Below are 15,340 nucleotides of genomic sequence, written 5' to 3'. Positions count from 1 at the left end.
AAATGCTTAACAGAAGAAGCAACCCCACATTTCATCTCTAGCCATCAAAGCATTTACTAATGGAAACGAAACTCTGCCTAGCACACAATTAAAGTGATTTTGGAAGGATGCCATTAACTCCAGGAGCATCATATCTTTTCCCATGTTAGTATTTACTTGCAAATTCACCAGCCCTAACAGTGGAGTGGGAAAGCTCAGGAGCCTGTGGGCCAGCCGGGCAGGCTCCTGCAGGAGCTCCTGTTAGTCAGGGTGTGAAACATACAGAGACCCAATGAGCAGTGACATTTGTATTCCTGACACTTTTATTTCTTCAAACACCAGTCACACTGGATGTTTCACTTTACTTTTTACTCCAGAATAAAGGCCAAATCTCAGTATAACAGATGCTGTCTGGAAATCCCAGGACACATATGAGAGCACGTGTGTGGTCCCCGCCACCATTACAAGATAAAACAGCTTTCAGGAAAATGAGAAGGATGCTTGGTTTTTTTAAGCATAAAAACCTTAATATTTACACTAATCAAATACAACAGGGCCCTCTTAGTCAGAAGAATAGTATTCACACAGGAGCCCAACCAGGCAGAACTATTTTCCCATGAAGATCTTATCCTCAGTCTGGGCAAACAATCCAAGTCACACTAGACATACAACAGTTCTATCCTGCATGTCTCTGTAGTAATTACACCAAAGAAACACAACTGTCCTTAGTTTAAAAGTATTAATCATTTTAAAAGCCCAAATCAGAAGCACAGTAAAAATACATAATGATAAAGCATACATGGGGAAAAGATATATAATATATAATATATATAATTCTAAGGTTTTATGATCACTTTGATAATGTAAAACAAATGGCTTAGTACCGTTCATCCAATGCCCTACTTGAGATCTTGCATGTCCCTCTGGGGCATCGCCTTGCCTGTACACAAAGGAAAGGATTCCTCCTATAAGCCTATTCATGGCATGAAAGGCAGGCACAGCCCAGGCCCTGTCTGCCATCAGCATGACTGTGCTTGCTTGACACCGTGCTGCTCTGAGATGCCCATGACCCTGACTGCTTTAGCAGTCTGATTTTCAGAAAGGCCAATGCAGGAGTGAAGTGTTAAAAAGAGTAATGGTGTCTTTGCCTCTGCCCTTTTCCCTCCTGCTATCAGCTTAGCTGTATACCACCAGACAAGCAAAAAAGCAAACCAACTGCAATCAAGGTCAATGGGGGGAAAGCTATCAGTAGCCTTCTTCCCAGTGCTGCAAACTAGCAGCTAAAATCATGCCACCTTTGTAAGAAGAAATTTGTAAGGAAAGGGGGAATGACTACAATATTATGAAAATATCTCTCCTGGTTCTCATTTGTTTTTGCTCTCATCAGGTGGTAGGAAGGAAGGAAGCAGTCTTCTCAGCTGATTAAGTTCCATTGCTACTATTCTCTCTTCCTCTCCACTCCCAGCCTTTGTTTGTGACTGTTCCTTAATGATCAAAGAAGAATCTTGAAGAAGGAACAACTATGATTTAAGTATTAGATAGATAAATCTTGAATGACTGTCAGTTCCCATCCTGCCAAAGAGCCACTGCCTCCTGGCAGCAATGCTGTAATTAAGTTGATAGCATTGAGTATTCTCTGAATTACTAGGTTAAAGTAGTAGAGCACTGTATTTAAGCCTTTCACCCCATTCAGATAATTTAAACAATTCTGCTAATGGCTTGTTTAGGCTAATCCTCCTCAAAGCATTCCAAATTAAGAGTACCCAAAAGAACTAAAGACACGTAATTTGGTACTAGTCTTTCCCTGGTCCTAGTAAACCATGGCTCACACAGTCAAAGCAATGCCTTATCCCTCTGCACCTGCCACAAAACCATTGCTGTCTTAAGAAAAATGGCATTTTAAAAAAGCAGCAAACAAATAACCAGATTCATGAAAGGCAATCATGTGTTACATTTTCAGAGATCCTGAAAACACCTAAGTGCCCAAATCCCACAGGAATGAACTTAAGGTCAACCAAAAGCTATGTAAAGTTTCGTGCCTAAATGGTGACCCCCAGTGAAGCTGACAGCTACCATGAAGAACTTGGAGAGGAAGAGGATAATTTACTTCTCTCATTTTATTTTTCCATTATTTCCATTTCCATATAAAGAAAACTAAGTCAGAAGCCTGCTGACTTTTATGTTTTTCCTTTTTCACTGACCGTATCTGATCTGGACAGTGGTGCCTCTTCAGGCTCCTTATACTTACTTTTATCTCTGCCTTAACATAAATGACATGCACTCTACATTGCAGATCAGATTCCTCCAATATCTCAGATATTTTTGGGGAAAAAAGTATAAACAGCTCCTTGCTTAACCTCACCCTAGGCCTATAATGATATGAATCTGCAATTCTAAATTATGACATACTCCCACTAAAGAATTAATTAAAACTAAAATTAACATTGTTCATTTCTATAAAGGAGGAAACCAATAAAACCAAAAATCTATACACAATATAACATATAAAACACTTTTGATATGATGGTAAAGATGTGCTGCAATAAAGAAAATGGAGTTTTGCCAATAATTCAATTAGTATCTGCTGTTTAAGCAACTTTCTTCATCTGCACTTGGAAGTTCATAGTAGTAACCTCCAAGATGCCCAAAAAGTGGCCATACCACAGCTGGCAGTACAGAAAATAATGTATAATGAAAAGAGATACTCAATCCAATAAACCATGTGAAAAATTACTGATAGCTTTCCTGGATATAAACACACAGAGCTGAATAAAATCCAAATCTGGAAGAATAAGTATAACATCTTGAAGCCAAATTGGGCACAACTTGTTGCAGATTGCCTGTATCTGCACCTGTTTTATTTCAATACATGGAACAGGGAAAACAGGTTTAAAAAAATAATAAAATCATGCTTTTAGAGGAGTGAATGGAAAGAAGAAATCAAAACTTCCTGCACAATTACTTTTTACATGTTTGCTTATTGTTCAGCCCCAAATTCAGCTTAGCCAATTCTCAGAAACAGACACATCTTCAGGATTTTTCTCACGCTTGAGGTATGATACCCTTCTTTCTCTTTCCACAGAGTCTTCTCAAGCTCTGCTTCTCACTGCTACTACTTTGCAAAATGTCCAGATACTTGATTGCTGATGATAAAGATTGCAGGTGCAGTCAGTTGATGAGGAATATGCAAATGTTGAACAGACTGTCCCTCCTCCCTCGGGGCTCCCAAGTGTCACTGAGGTTGACTATATAAATGCTCAAACCATCACCAAACCTTCCCACAAATTGAAATAGATACCTGATCCACCCAGAGAAGTCTCCACTACCATATATGCTTGTTTGGAAGTATATTTACATACATTATTTTACTCTATAATTTCTCTTCCTTTATGTTTTCTGGTATGCAGAGGTAAAACAATCTGCTGCACACATTATTTTGAAAGACTCCAAATGATGCAGTTGCTTGATCCTATTGTACATTGTGCCCAAGAAAGAAAATTACTGATTTATGCAAAGGGGCTTTTTTTTCTCTTTGTTTGCCATGAGACAATAATACAGACTATGGCTACTAAGAGAGCAGTGCCAGAACAATTTGAGGGGAGCAGTATCAGTTCTTCCAATGTTGAAGGTGCAAGGACTTGGCTGTGTACTTTCACTTGATAGTTTGAAATCAACAATCTGACTGCAGTTGAATTTTAAGGAAGAATGGCATCTGAAAAATGGTACACATGATCAACCAACCTGAGTTCAAGGAACACCATAAATGCTTTGGGATTAGCAGTCAGAAAAGCCTGTAGATTTCCTAGGACACTGGGTTATGATCAGGGAGAAGTGTCAGTACTTACAGATTGACTCATGGAAGTGTGACTAAAGCAGCTCTGTGTGGCATTGTTGGAGAGCCACTGACCCAGAAAGGCACTAAAGTAAAGCTCTACATAACACTCCCAATGCAGGCAGCACTCAGCTCTGTGCTCTTCTGCTGGAAGGGAAACACTTCATGAAGCTCCACAATTTCATAGTTCACATCAATAGCTAAAGGAGCTTTTGTGCTTGCAATGAAATGAAAATTTCTGCTCACCTTCTTAATTTCCTATCATATCTCAAGTTAAAAGCTCTCTGCTGCCATCCTTCTTACTCCTCCCCTGTCTTATTCCATCCTTTCACAGTGTTTCTGAGTCAATCAGATTAAATTCCCTGTGTTTTCATGCAAACATCTGACTTCCCTGGCTTCACTGGAATCTCAGCAAAGGCCCCCCTCCCACTCCTCTCATCCCAAGACATTGAGGCATGCACACCTTTCCCCGAGCATCATTTCAGAGTAAGACCACACTTGTGTTTCTATGAGAGGCATCCAGCCAGCTGGAGGTTTCTTTATGGCTTCACTAAGTGAAAAGCCTTTTAGACTTGTAGACTGAGCCAAAACCTTGACCTACACCATGCCCTTCCTTGTGGGGCCAACAATGTTCTTCCACTACTTAAGTGAGAGAGTACATCAACTGTCAGTTTGGACAACACACCCAGGCACATCATGGGGCTCTTGGGGTGTCCTGCACAGAGACAGGAGTTGGACTCATTGATCCTGGTGGGTCCCCTCCAAGTCAGCATATTCTGCTATTTTATGGTTCTATGATTCTATTCTATGATTCACATGCAACATGGCGAGTGAGTATTATCACTGTATGATACTATCAGTGTTTCAGTTGATAAAGAAAGACCCCACATGCAGGGCAAATATTTTTTAAGACTTTGAATCAACTCTGCACCATTTTAAAGCAGTTAGAAAAAATATTTAAAAGTAGAAGATTCTGTTTGAATTTCAGAACACATTCAAGTGTCAGTGTGAGAATCTGATCAAATGCTTGTCAGAGCCATCAGAAGTATTTCCACTGAATTCAACAAGCACAGGGTCAGGATCTAAATTTATGTTTTGTCAGTATTTGTACATACATTTACAGATATAAATACCATGCTGTACACTACTATCATAATTTTTTTGCATGTAATTGTCTAAGCATTATACATGAGTCACAGTCAAGAGTTGGCTTTTTAAAATACTTTTTAAAAATTCTTTCTCCTTTGGGACCCAGCCATAACCTATTCTTATCTCTGTAATAACATAGATTTTCATCTCACTAATCTTCTTCCATCCCCAATACAAAAAGAGAATTTGCAAAGTGGATGACTAACCAACCCCCTTTCAGTTAAGCATCACTCTGCTTAGGTGTTTTGACACTCCTAAGCTATATTTTTCTACTCATTTTTTTGAAAATGCATGTTCCTTTTGTTTCCCTAGATTTACAAAAGACAGAGACAATGCTCCATTTGAGTTACCTCATAAATCAGCAAAAGACATCAGGGGAAACTGCCTTTTTCATCCTAACAGTGCAAACAAAAACTTGTCCAGCCTTATTTAACAGACCATCTTGCTGGTGAACTGCCTAACTCTCACACTGTCCTGAACACATCCATGCTCCTATGAACTAAGGCACCTGCAGATTAAAAGGCTTTTCATGGGAAACACCTTTTTTCCCATTCCTTCCCTTAATCTTAACTACCACTCGAACCTGAACTGCATAAATTAAAGGAAAATAATTTCCCAAATGCCGACATTTAAACTACTTTGTACTTCCACTCACCATTATCACCAGGCAGGCAAAGGCTTTGCCATTTCACCCTAGTTCAGACTCAAGTCTGACTCAACTGTCAAAAGACAACAGAGATGCTTAAACACAACAGCATTTAACCCTTCTGTCAACAGAATAGCAGAGCTCTCCCTAAAACAAGCCAAGTATAGTTTTTCTGATCTACAGGACAGCAAAACAGGAAGAGAGCACAAGCTTGGACACTTATCATATCAGCAGCAGAACTGGGTATGTGAGGACACAGGAACAGAGTTCACAGGCTCTAACCATTGCCCTTTTGCCTATAAAACACTACTTTGTGACCAACCAGAGCATTCACCAAATTTTCTGCCCCCCACAGAACACAGGCTGTGTGCTCTCTGAGGCTCCTGCATTAGGCCAGGGCTGGGGCTGTGATGCTCTCAGGGTTGTATCTTCCAGGTGCCATCCTGTATCACCATTAACATTAAATATCCAGCATTCAGTACAGGTCACCTCAAATGTTTAAGGTGTAAACACCTCAAGTGTTTACCAAAGGGAAAAGGCAGATTTTGATGAAAAAAAAAACTTCACACTAAAAATCACAGTTCTTTAATTTTTTTTTTCTTAGCACCTTCTTTCCTGTTCCAGCTCACCCTCTGTTTTAACATTTTCCCTACCAAAGAACATCCCACACTGCAACACAAAATTTAGAAAAGTTTTTTTCTGCAACAAGACTGATACCTTCTTACCTAGAAGAGCACAAGTAGTTCTAATAAAATCAGATTTTAGAGGCCATCAGGGCCATCTTTTCCTGTTTTCAATGGCAACTGGATGACAGTTTTCTATCTCTTTCACTGTCTTTCTTATCTACCTCTGCAAGACTTGAGCTAATAAGCTTGCCATTAATGAAATGACTATGCCAAGGTACTGGCAGATGGTCCTATGTTCGAAGCACATTTTCCCATTCCCTCCCTCCCAGAAGTCCTAATCTATACACAGTGTAATCACCACAAAAACATATGCTCCCTGACAGAGAGCTTCCCTCCCATTATCTCTATACTCCAGGGGACTGCCCCTGAAACCTCAGTGACACAAAGCAACTCCCTACTCAGGTCTCAGTTTCCTATATGCCTGAACACACATCCACCAGGTCATGGCTGAAGTACCTGTACAAGGCTTAAAATCCATATTAATCATCCATGATACTGCCCATAGCCTAGTCCATTTGTAAGTGAAATGCACATACACAAATCCATACTTTTTTAAAAAAAGTAATATATAACTGATATTTTTTACGTGCAACACTTTGTTACTGCTTTACTTACAGGTTCCTAATAACAGTGCATGAGCCCTCCTCAAAGATGAAAAGCCATAGTGTTGTTTATTACATTGGTTACCAGGAAATCTCTTGAGCAATGCTTTCACTTAAATGCTGAGTCAGTTACTAATTGAGTATCTCATATATCTTAAAATAATCTGTTTGTTTCATCTGCTGGCTCCCTCTCCCCCATCAATTTAATCAGATTATTGTGATTGATGAATTCATTAATATGGTCATTGTATCCTGAGAGAAGAGCAACTTCTACAGAGAAAGCTTCAGGAAGGAAGAGCAAATATCTCCCTTTTGCACACACTGATAGCTCTGAGCAGACGAATAAATGAACACTATCAGTTTCCCAGCTGAGGGAAGGACTGCATGAAGGATATTTCTAGACACCTAAGATCACTGTGGCTGGCCCTGCTGGAGCCCCTCAGAGAAGATGAGGGCTCTGATGGGCACAGACAGGTCACCATAATGTGAAGGGTTGTTTTAGCTCTCAAAATTGACTCCAAACCTTCTGAAAAATCATTTCTTTACAATCATTTTATTGTCAGTTCTTCTCTGCATTTAATACCAACAGTACTGAATAGGTTTTCCACACTGCAAATAGGGAAAAAACCCTAACAGAAAGAAGAAAAGCTTCCCTTTAATCTTTGCTACCTCCTTTTCAACTTCAGGTTGAAAATCTTTAAGACCTTTTCTCATACCTCCTAACACCTTAAGTCACTGATTGTCATAGGGAATAACTTCAGCTTAGTAACTCCAAAACTTACAAAAGGTGAAAGAGTTAAAACATTTGTTCATTTTCAAGTGAAACAAAAACAAATAGGTCAAATGCAGGCAGTGGACAAGGGAAAAAAGTAAGAAATATTTGTTAGCCAGGAGTAAAAATAAGATAATTATGTTTCTGTATCTATTGCCATTTAAAAAATAAGGAAGCCAAAACACTTTGACAGCACATTTCCCCAATCTTCCCAAATGCTAAAGGAAAGGAAAAATAGTAAAGAACTTGGCACTTACCAGGAGAAACAGTAACTACAGGAAAGTATGTGAGAGCACTGCTCAAGATCCCAGGAGCTGTGACCTCAGGAGCTGAGGAAGATGATATAAATGACCTCTACCTATGCTTACTACATGAAACTGTATTCACTCTCCCTCGAGCTGTAACTTTATACCTTTCTAAAAACATCATAAGCCAGATGAAAAACATCTCTTAAAAACATGGTAAGATGCTGAATTCCTAATGAGGAAATCTAGACTCTACCTTCTGCTGCTTGTCAGAGCAACAACCAAGGTGACACTGAGAATCTGAAGATCAAAAAGGCTCTTGGTGAGCATTTGTTAAGTGAAGAATTTGGATGAGGATTACTTTGGGAGGACAGCCAGTCTGATAAACAGCAGCAAGCAAACAGGAAAAGCTACTTGTTGCAGGCAGAAATGCACAACAGGCTTCCAGAAACTAACCGAAACTAACCACACCATACATAATTAAAGCTATTTATTACAGTTACATAGATTCACACATTTGGAAATGCATTTCCCCATTCCTAGTCTCGGAGAAGTGTGCTTATTCATGAAAACTGAAAGGAAATACGTAGTGAACAGTTTTGAAAAATTCATGAACAAAGTGTGAGAATGGAACATTTGATATGGCATTATCTTGCAAATGTCCCTAAATTCCTCTCTGGTCACTGTGTGGGCAGCACATTCCCAGGACAGGGAGCAGGGTAGGACGGGAGAAAGGGGACTGTAAAGCTATTCATGAACAGAATTTTGTCTTCTCCCGCTGAGGTTCGCTAGGGACCTGGCGGAGCTGTCGGGAGGAGGGAGGGGAAGGGCTGTGTCCCTCACTCAGGAAGCGAGGGCACAGGGAGCTGGCACAGGGAGCCCCGACACCCCACCCTTGGAGAGGCCGTGCCCGGAGAGCGCAGCCCCCGCCTCTCCCTGCACACACACAGCCTTGGACCGCTGGGCTCGGGCTGCCGGGCCCTCCCAAGTCCTGGGATGTGCCATGTGAAATCAAAGTTAATCCATCACAGTAGAGTTCTTACAAAATAGGCAAGTTTCCCTTTCCCCATCCTCTGCACAAATATAAAATAAAAGTCTCATCGCCCAGACTTGCCCTGACCCCAGCAGAGCTCAGGGATGCAGGAACAGCTCCCTGAGCCAGATGAACTGGAGAGGTCAGAGGAGATGCTCCATTCATTGCTGTGCTCACAAACGAGGCCTATGGGCACCCAGTGCCAGCAGGATCAGGTCACCATGTATGTCACCACTCACCTTGCTGCTGTAAGCACAGCAGCCATCCTACATCTCCCCACTACAGGAAACATCAGAAAATGCCTCAGCACACGGATTTTGACTACTTAGAATGCTGGTAGAAATAGAAATACAGACTTCGAACTCTCTAGGAAAGGACTTTGCCCAGTATTTTGGTTTCAAGCATCTTCTTCCAGCAGATTCTCCTTTCCCCCACTGACCAGTACCCCCTGTAGCTCAGGGCAGCTCTATAACTAAGGTAATGTGAGACAGCAAGGTCTGTCTGCAGCTCTGAACACAAGGACAGGTTTTGAAGCTGTGGTATGAAATAACAAGCAATTGCTGACAAGTGGATGATAAGCCCTGAGTATGGAGCAGATAGCTACTGGAACAGGCTGCCTATGGACAGAACAGCACTGAATAGTGCCCACAAGGCAGGAGGCAAAGGAAAACTGTGGGGGAAACACAGCTGGAGAATCTTGATAACTGGTCTATCTGCACAGCCCGTGGTTACTCCAGGTGTCCCTCACAGCTGAGGGACATGGAAATCACAGTCTGTGAAACAATAGTCCTGGCCCCTTTCAAAATCTTCTCCCTGTGAGAGACATAAGATGCATTCATACATGGTAGACTGCAAAAATGGTAAAAGTGAGTGTTTGGGGTCTTCTGAGTTCAGGGTTAATTTCTGTCCCATTTTTAGATCAGTAACATCTGGGGCTCAAGAGGCTGATGTAGGATGAAGAATGATATAAAAGAGAGAGAAAATTACTCTGCCATGTAAGAAGAGAACGACCTAACAAGCAGATCTGAAATGCAGTAGAATGACAGAAGTCATCAGGCTACGATCACAGTGGGCTACAAACCAGAATACATCACACTAATGAGGGAGGAAAAGATTTGTCATATGCAGAGGATTACAGAGAGTCTAATAAAAACAGAATCTAATTCATATGGAAACAACTTTCAGATCATACAAATCATGGTACAGAACATTCTTTCTTCAGAAAGAATGGCATGTAACACTGATGTAAAACAAGCTGTTTGATGAAATCATAATACTGATGAACAGAAAATACAACTATTTGAACTAATCAAACATAACAGTAGAAAAATGTGGTTGTCAAGACAGCCACAACACTCAAGAATACCTCGGTAAAACATCAGGAGGCCTCAAGCATCAGCACCCTGTTATCCAGAAGTCCTTCAAATCTTTTTTGTGTAGTCTCCTAAGGGTATCTCCACACAGCTCTCACAGTCTGTCCATCTGTGCCAGCAGCTAGTCTCTGGACTCATGACTTCAGCTCTTCTTCACACACTGATGAGGGAAGTGTGCCCAGCTCCATCCAGACTGACCTGGGACTCTGTGGCATCTCACCCTTTCTGTCCTTGCATGGCCTCCTGTCCCCTCCTCCTCACAGCAGGGCCACCAGCCTCCAACTGAACCCCCCTCCCAGATCACTCACTCTTTATCACACCCACAGCTGGGAGGGCAGGGCTGTTCCCACTCTTGGACAATTAACACAACTGTAATATATCAAAGGCAGGATTGCCTTCAGCACCATCTCCATCTGTCTCCCCACAATCTGTCCCCCCACAGAAAAAGATTTCAAAGATTTGAAGTCACAAATGCTGTACTCTAAAGATACAGAAATGATGGTGCAATGAGTTTTTGATTAATAAATCTGACTTCTGTAGCTTACAAATGAGTTAAATGAAGGATTTGGGCTTTTGTGCTGTATTCACAGAGCATCCAAAACAGCTAGCACCTGACCTGAGGAGGACTCCATGGACTTTGGCAATACAAACAAGCTGTAATCCAAACAGTAATTTCATATATATGTGTATTCCTTTCAGAAGAACTGAATTATGTAGAGGAAACATGTGGACACATTATATTTAAGTAAAGTACTAAACAGTGAAAATTATAATCACTCATACTTCTTGTTGAACAGGGTCATAAATAAATTACTAACTCAAAAACAGAGGAAAAACTAGACACCTTAATGAAGGCCCACTGTGTGCTCAATAAAAAGTGACAATAAAAATGTACATTAAGTTATATTAAGATGTGTAAGAAACTAAGAGATGAGTAGTACAAGAACTAACATGCACATTCCACTGTAAAACACTGTTCAGTTCTCATCATTTGATCCTAAAACAACAAAAGAACATCGAAGTAATGGACTGAAATTGCTAATTGACAAGAACAAAGAAAACCATCTAAACTGTTGGTTTTTTGTTTGTTTTGTTTTCTGAAATCCAACAAGAGGTTTAAGAAGAAGCACATGAAAAAATCCTCAAGAGTCAAGAGGAGAGGCTGGTCAGATTAAGAACTATTAACTTGGTTTCCTAATAAAAGACCAAGGGAATATGTAATGCAACTCAGGGGCAAAAATGTGCATAAAAAATGTTGAGATTATACAGTTATACATCATACACAATTATCCTGTAGTGCTTACTGTGGCATTACACTGATGTTAAGAAAATTATAAAACATTAATATTCATAAGTAGACTATTTGAATTAGAACAATAAACTTACCATCAGAAAAAAACAGAAACACTTCCATCTCAAGGAAAAACATAACACTAAACATCTAGGAGAAATGTAATATAATAATTTTCTACAGAAGTTTTTTCTTAAACAGAGCTATTGTTGACAATGGAACGACTTGGAATCTTAATGGACAGACACTGGATGCACCAAGGAAAATGGAAAAGACATACCAGGAGCAGCTTCATCTGCAGAAAAAAAAATCTAAATTATATCACTTCAGCTAGAGTGATAAAAATCTTATGAAATGTGCCACAGAAAGGCAGAACAAAGAGCTTCTACTTCAAGCTTAAGAAAAGAGACAACACAAGGACCTACAGTCAAAGCTGTAACAGAAGCTAAGATAGCAGTAATCAACAATACTGGGCCAATCCTTTTAAAATCAAGGGGGTTTTGTAGGCATTTTGAGCATTCCTAGAGATTTTTTAAATATGGTTTAAGGATCAAGACCCTTAAATATGAGGGACGTATCATTGCTGATCCTGCAGCAAACATGAGGAGAGAGAAAACTGAATTTTTGTTGTGTGCCACATGCTGTTTACCACTAGTGTGGGTGGCTGGTGTCAGGCAGGAACAGCTTTTTAAAAAAAACAAACAAAAACCATGAAATACCACCAGCAAGAAAAGAAACATTCTAAAAGTCTGCTCTCATGTTTTCATCTCTGCAACTATTTCAGCTTCATAAAGACAAAGTGATCTCACAGGTTAGTTTGTTCCATCACTTGTAGTTACTTTTCTCACCTAAAATGACTAAGTTGGCACCGTGTCTTGTGGTCTCAGGGTACCTCAAGGGTGGCTGCCCCAACAGACACAGAGTGGAGACCCCAGGGCACTTATGGGTCACACTCCCACAGTATCTAAACAGGGTGGGCAGAGCTGGGTGCTGCGGACAAGGTACACAACAATCCCAAGCAAGGAGAGTGATGAAACAGGTCTAAGGGTCACCTGAGAGTTCAGTTCATAGCAAAGAGAGATGGAGCCAAGACTGAACAAGGCCATGGGCTCCATCCAGGAAACAAGGCTGGAGATAGAAGAGGAGGCAGACACAGCTACCATGCCACTCAGGCTGGGACTGAAGGCTGAGGCTTAAGCTGGAGGGCAATCCCTGAATTCCTGGGGAAATGAGCACAGGTAGAGGGACAAAATGAAGTTTTTCAGGACATTGGTGCCTTCAGGGCTGATGCTTAGTTGCACCTCTGAGTGCAAGAAAGGACTGAACATGTCTGAAGGGACAGACAGATTATGTCCCAAAGATCAAGGGTGGTTTATATCACATGTTCTACTGTCCCCACGGGAATATACACAAAATTAAAGCTCTCTGCGAGGTTTTTTTTGTGGTTTTTTTTTTTTTTTCTTTTTTTTTTTTTTTTTTTTTTTTTTTTTTTTTTTTTTTTTTTTTTGTTTTGTTTTGTTTTGTTTTGTTTTTTTACTCCTGGGAATATATATAAAATTACAGATCTCTGACAGCAGTTTTCTTACAAATTATGTAAACATATTCCTGCCAAAGAGGGTGGGAGAAGACGGGAGATGTGGGGAGTTGGGAAATACTTCTTTCTCGATTCACCTGCACTGAAGTGCTTTCCTGTAATTGCTCCTTCAACCCATACTGGCCTTTTTATACCAGTGCAGTCTCCACTCAACTATATTTTAAAAAGTCTGAAGCCGCATTTTGCCTCTAGCAATCACCATCCCAAGTGTTCTAAACGCTCTCGACAACACAGGCAATACAGCTGCACGCCCTTCTTCAAAGCTCTGCTAAATAGAGCCTCTTCAAATAGAGCTCAGGGAAGGGGAGCCTCACCTGCAAGAGAAGCCACTCCTGGAAGTTACAAAGAGAAGAGTGAGGAGGTACGACATGAGCAGAGACTACCAAACCTAAAAAGATAAAATCTTGTGGAGTAATTCCTTCCACATGAGCAGTGCTGGGCTTGTCTACATCGATACTCTTCTTTAAAATTTCCTCTGTGTCCCTGCTGCCAGTGCCCGCAGGGGCTGACACATCAAGCGCCGCTCTGTACCAGTTTCCCAGGCACAGCCATTATTACGCCTCTACGCTCCGAATGGGAGATCCCCGTTCCTCTCTTTCCTGGGATTCCCTTGCTTTAAAACACTTGACAGGCACCGTTTAAATTTTAAAGCCATAAATACACGCTTCTCTGCAGTGTTGGAGGAAAAAATCCCGGCCCAAGGGTATCATTTCACACATTCAGTTAGGCCATGAAGAAAGGTACTGTGAATACAGAAAAATACCAGCCTTCTGTGATTTGCTGGGGTTTGACACATAAAACTGCAAACGTTAAACTTACGATTAAAAATCACACACCTAATTTTTTTGGTTAAGTAGCTTAAAAATGTAAAAGTACACAGAGTTGTTAGCAATGTTCAGCCAACAGTTACAACACACTGACCTCTACCTTAAGTCAACATGGCTCCAACTTCAAAGCCTGCTTAAAACTATTTAAATACCAACATTCTTAAGCATAGCAGACATGCTGCACACTCAAATGGAGCCAGCACGCTGCATGTGAAATCCAGTTTCTGCAGTTCCTCCCCCTTATTTCCCAGGCTAAGCTTACCTGTTCTCCAGAGCAGGACTTTCCTGCTACATCTCTGACTGAGAGCAGTGTTGTTTCCCTGCTCGATCACCCTTGGACTACTGCTTTTTATTTCCCTGCCATGGGCTGACCCTGGCTGGATGCCAGGTGCCCACCAAAACTGCTCTATCACTCCCCTCCTCAGCTGAACCGGGAGAGGAAATATAATCAAAGGCCCATGGGTTGAGATAAGGACAGGGAAATCACTCACCAATTACTGTCATAGGCAAAACAGACTCGACTTGGGGGAAAATTAGTTTCATTTATTACCAATCAAATCAGAGATGGATAATGAGAAATAAAACCTTATTTTAAAACACATTCCTTCTTTCCAGGTTTCATTTTATTCCTGATTTTCTCTGCATCCCCCTCAGCAGGGCAGAGTGAAGAGGAATGGGGGTTGTATCAGTACATCACACATCACCTCTGTTGCTCCTTCCTCATGAGGAGGGCTCCTCACTCTTCCCCTGCTCCAGCATGGGGTCTCCTCACTTGAGACAGTCCTCTACAAACTTCTCCAAGGCAAATCCTTCCTAGGTCATGAACTGTTCTAGGATGGGTCCCTTCCAGAGCGTGCAGTCGTTTAGGAACAAAGGGGCTCCCCTATGGGGTCCCAAGTCCTGCCAGCAAACCCATGGGTTCCTCCCCATGGGTCCACAGGCCCTGCCAGGAGCCTGCTCCAGCACAGGCTTCCCCCAGGGCCACAGCCTCCTTTGGACACATCCACCTGCCCCACTGTGGGCTTCTCCCCGGGCTGCAGGTGGATGTCTGCTCCACCATGGACCTCCATGGGCTGTGGGAGGACAGCTGCCTCACCAGGGTCTCCACCTAGGGCTGCAGGGGAACCTCTGCCCCAGGAGCTGGAGTGCCTCCTGCCCCTCCTTGTTCATGGACCCTGATGTCTACAGAGTTGTTCCTCTCACATTTCCTCACTCCTCTCACTGGCTGCAACTGCTGCTGCACAGAGCAACTTTTCCCTCTTCTTAACTACTTTATCCCAGAGGTGTCACCACCATCTCTGATGGGCTCAG

The 15,340-nt window shown here is 41.6% G+C and overlaps 1 protein-coding gene across 4 annotated transcripts in view; it reads right to left on the bottom strand.

Annotated features, from left to right (window-relative positions):
- The window catches only part of NDST2 (N-deacetylase and N-sulfotransferase 2), a 128,644-nt gene that overhangs the window by 51,754 nt on the left and 61,550 nt on the right, over positions 1–15,340 (bottom strand). The gene's annotated exons all lie outside the window — the stretch shown is intronic.

This window comes from Zosterops lateralis, assembly GCF_965231275.1.
Source record: "Zosterops lateralis genome assembly, chromosome: 8".
Lineage (NCBI taxonomy): Eukaryota > Metazoa > Chordata > Aves > Passeriformes > Zosteropidae > Zosterops > Zosterops lateralis.
This window is presented reverse-complemented; position numbering and strand designations above follow the sequence as displayed.